Source organism: Canis lupus, chromosome X (assembly GCF_048164855.1).
Source record: "Canis lupus baileyi chromosome X, mCanLup2.hap1, whole genome shotgun sequence".
NCBI lineage: Eukaryota > Metazoa > Chordata > Mammalia > Carnivora > Canidae > Canis > Canis lupus.
Window position 1 is genome coordinate 81,221,410 of NC_132876.1, and position 4,877 is coordinate 81,226,286.

Here is a 4,877-nt window from a genome sequence, read left to right on the forward strand (position 1 = left end):
GGTGAATGATTTTTTAATGTAGTAGTGAACTCAATTTGCTAGTATTTTATCAATAATTTTTCATCTATGTTCATTAGGGGTATTGGCATATAATTCTCTTTCCCACTGATGTCTTTATCTGTTTTGGTATCAGAGTAATGTTGGCCATGAGCCAACATTTTAACAGTAAGGACAGAAAATAAGAAAATAGGTAATCCAGTATAAGAATCCTCACTTGCCCTTCACATTGCACCCTTGCTACTATTCTATATTTCTTTCAAGATTGAGATATCAGGCTACCCTACCTGCTTCAATTCACATTTCTGGTAGTCATTCCATATCTGCTTCCCAATCAAATAAATTCTGACCTACCATGTTACCAATACATCTTTGGTCACCACCAATGACCTCTAACATAAAAATCCTAATGGATGTTCATCAGCTCTCATTTCATCCTAGTTAAAATCCCTGCAATCATTGACACTTGGTGACACTCTCCACATCCTTCTTTTATTTCCTCTAGCTACAATTCTTTGGTATTCCTTGATGAAGACTGAGCAGCTAAACCCTTCCCACCAACTCTAGCCCAATATATCCAATTGACTGCAAAGATTTTTCCACTGGAATATCTTTGATGCACCTCAAATTCAGTGAAGGCATAAATGAACTCATTTTCTTTCATATATCTCTTTCTCTTAGTTCTCAGTCTCCTATTTGTGCTAACTAGTTTACAAAGATAGCCTCTGATGAATTATGGCAGTTTTCCCAGCTCTGTATAGTCATTTTTTTACATTGAATATGGGCTAGCTTTATGACTAAAGAATAAAGAAGTGATGCTGTGCCATTTCTAGGTCTAAGTTTTAGGAAAGCCTGGAAGCCTCCAATTTCACACTATTGTGAGCCTGAAGTTCTGCTACTCTATTGTAAATAAAACTGGAGAGTCAGAGTAGTGAGGGAGAGGCTCTGAGACTACATGAAAAGAGAAAGGCCTAGCAGTCTCAACTGAGTCTAGGTTTCCAACTATGCCCTTCCAATGACCCAGATGTGTACATAAACTGTAAGATTTCCAGACTGGCCAAGCCCTTGGATGACTGATGACTCAGTCAATATCAAATGGAGCCAAAGAAATAACCAGCAGATAATCTAAGAGGTAATAAAATGGTGGTTATTTGAACCACTATCTGTGCACCACCTTATCCAGTGCCCACCACCAGCACTCACCCATACAACCATACAATAAAATCCTTTTCTCCGTTAAAGACAGACATCACATTGGGGAGGATATTCTACATGTTATTACTTCTATCACGGAAGTTCTTTTTAATGTAGAGAGGTCTCTAGCCATTCTTGCCCACACATAACTCTTCAACACCATCACATGCCGTGGCATGGTTCAATTCCATCATTAATCTCTATTATAGGTATATTTCTTTTTTATTTAAGTTTTATTTTATCACTTTTCTGTCATACATAAGGATTCTACAGATACTATATAACAAAAATTCCATGTGTGTGGTGCTGGAACCTATAATTGTTACTAGAATATACATTTTCCATATAGAGGCAGTTATTACATTTTGGCCTTTTTTTCATTTAAGACAGGGAATACTTTATTCAAACCCATCAGAGAAATGGACAGCTTGGGTCTGTAACAAAGCATTGTGTTTTAAAGCATAGGTCAGTAATTGTCTATGACAGTATACACTGCTACATACAAATTAACTAATCAGAGCACAACTTTTCAATGTTCAAAACAGAATAAGCTTCCCTGTAAAAGCAGCACCTTTGTGACATTTTTAAGTTTAGTATTCCTCTCCTCTTCTTCACCCTCTCTTTCAACAGAATCCACAATCAACCTCCTCATAATCCTTCTCCAGGGCAGCCATGCCCTCATGGGCCTCAGAAAACTCTCCTTCCTCCATACTCTCACCCACATACCAGTGAACAAAGGCATGCTTGGCATACATCAGGTCAAACTTGTGGTCCAGGCAAGCCCAGGCCTCAGAAATGGCTGTGGTGTTGCTCAGCATGCACACAGCTTGCTGTACTTTGGCCAGGTCTCCACTGAGTACCACAGTGGGAGGCTGGTAGTTAATGCCCACTTTGAAGCCAGTGGGGACAAGTCCATAAACTGGATGGTATGCTTGGTCTTGATGGTGGCAATGGCAGCATTGACATCTTTGGGAGCCACATCACCATGGTACAACAGGCAGCAAGCCATGTATTTACCATGGCAAGGATCGCATTTCACCATCTGGTTGGCTGGCTCAAAGCATGCATTGGTGATCTCTGCTACAGAAAGCTGTTCATGGTAGGCTTTCTCAGCAGAGATGATAGAGGCATATGTGGCCAGAGGGAAGTGGATATGGGGATAGGGCATCAGATTGGTCTGGAACTCCGTCAGATCAACATTCAGGGCTCTGTCAAATCTGAGGGAAGAAAATTGTGATGGAGGACACAATTTGACCTATCAACCTATTTAGATTAGTGTAGGTTGGGCATTCAATATCGAGATTTCCATGACAAATATCATAGTTGGCCTTATTGTCTACCATAAAGGCACAATCAGAGTGCTCCAGGGTGGTGTGGGTGGTGAGGATGGAGTTGTAGGGCTCTACTACAGTTGTGGACACCTAGGGGGTGGGGTAGATGGAGAACTCTAGCTTGGACTTCTTGCCGTAATCAACAGAGAGACATTCCATCAGCAGCAGGGAGGTGAACCCAGAACCAGTTCCCCCTCCAAAGCTGTGGAAAATCAAGAAGCCCTGAAGACCCATACACTGGTCACCCAGTTTCCAAATTTGGTCCAAGACAAGGTCAATGATCTCCTTGCCAATGGTGTAGTGCCCTCAGGCATAGTTATTGGCAGCATCTTCCTTGCCTGTGATGAGCTGCTCAGGATGGAAGAGCTGGCGGTAGGTGCCAGTGTGAACTTCATCAATTACTGTGGGCTCAAGGTCTACAAACACTGCCCTGGGCACATGCTTGCCAGCACCTGTCTCACTGAAGAAGGTGTTAAAGGAGTGATCTCCTCCCCCAATGGTCCTGTCACTTGGCATCTGGCCATTGGGCTGAATGCCGTGTTCCAGGCAATAGAGCTCCCACCAGGCATTGCCAATCTGGACACCAGCTTGGCCAACGTGGATGGAGATGCATTCACGCATGGTTGCTGCTTTGCAGCTGCTGGGCAGATGGCAGAGAAGAGGAGAGTTTGTTGCTTCTTATAGCGTGACTCTTAGGTGGTTGATGTAAGAGAACCTGCCACATTTTGGCATTTTCCATGGTTTTCATATACTCTGTGTGTCTGTGTGTATGCCCTTATTTTCCACATTCAAGTGACCTTGGATGGACTGGGTCAGTTCAAGTTGTAGCATACAAACTGCTACAGCTACTTTGCTACCTACAGAGTTCCAGAGACCCATCCCAGATTCTACCTTTAACTTTTAGACCCTATATTCTGTGCCCAATTGTTCCTTCCTGAATTAGTTTCCCATTGTCACCATGGTGAATTTCCACAAACTTAATGGCTTAAAAAATCCACAAGTTTATTTTGCTTCATTTTTGGAGGTCAGAACTCAGAAATGCTCTTATTGGGATAAAAATCAAAGTGTCAGTAGGGATGTGTTCCTTCTGGAGGCTCTAAGAGGCAAACTATTCCTTTCTCTTTTTCATCTTCTAGGGACCTTATACATTCCTTGGCTCATGGGCCATTTCTCCATAGCCAGTAGTATAGCATATTCAATTCTATCTCTTCTCTGACCTTTGCTTCTGTGGTCTCCTTTTCTGAATCTAACTATGAGCCTCTTGCCTCCCTCTCAAAAGGACTCATATGATTACATTGGGCCTACATGGATAATTCGGGATAATCTCCCCACTAAACTATACCTGCAATATCCCTGTTGTCATGTAAGGAAATATATTCCCAAGTTTTGGCAATTGGACGTGGATATCTTTGGTGGCCCATTATTTAGCCTACTATAGTGCTCAATCTTAATTCTCCCACCTCTATGTCCTGACCCTTCAAACCAATCATTGATGGAATTATTTGGTATCAACACAGCATTGCTGTTGAACTTAAGATTCACCTAAGATTCTCCCAATATGCATGCTCTGGAACTAGTAGTAAAATCTCCAAAATCTGTCTACCCCTTCCCAGACTCAGTTTTGGTTTCAGATACCCTAGCCCAGTTACACTTTCACATCCCTAGAAATAATAGTGAAAGGGAATATAAGGGAAGGGAGAAGAAATGTGTGGGAAATATCAGAAAGGGAGACAGAACGTAAAGACTGCTAACTCTGGGAAACGAACTAGGGGTGGTAGAAGGGGAGGAGGGCGGGGGATGGGAGTGAATGGGTGACGGGCACTGGGGGTTATTCTGTATGTTAGTAAATTGAACACCAATAAAAAATAAATTTAAAAAAAAGAAAGGGAGTTTGGACAGGGTAGGTCGTAGGTAAAATAACTAGAGTCAGGGTTCATACCCAAGGAAGAGACATGAGAAACACAGGGATTAGTGCACAGATGGGAGTCATCTCACACTGCTTGAAGGAATCAGGGAAAGCTTAAATGGAGAGAAAAAAATTTGGTTCTGCAAGGTGAATATGGAATATTGACAAGTGAAGAAGTGGCAGATAGCAAGAAGGAGTTCTTGGAAGGGGAACAGCATATGCAAAAATACAAAGATAAAAGAAAGTGCATCTGATTTAGGAATCCTACAGAGTAGTTCAATATAGCTAAGAGAGAAAAGGAAAAAATAGGTTTAGGTGAGATGGAAAATAAGGGAGTGGAGAGAGAGACAGTAAGATATATAAACATTTAATGTATGTTGGGAAGTATGCTAATAGATGTATATGCATTTCCTTCACTAAATTTTCATTAGCCTGAATGAGCATTTTTA

General features: G+C 41.7%; 1 pseudogene; it reads right to left on the reverse strand.

Annotated features, from left to right (window-relative positions):
* Positions 1-1,720: 1,720 nt before the first annotated feature.
* On the reverse strand, positions 1,721-3,143 carry LOC140628525 (tubulin alpha-1A chain-like; annotated as a pseudogene).
* Positions 3,144-4,877: the final 1,734 nt, after the last annotated feature.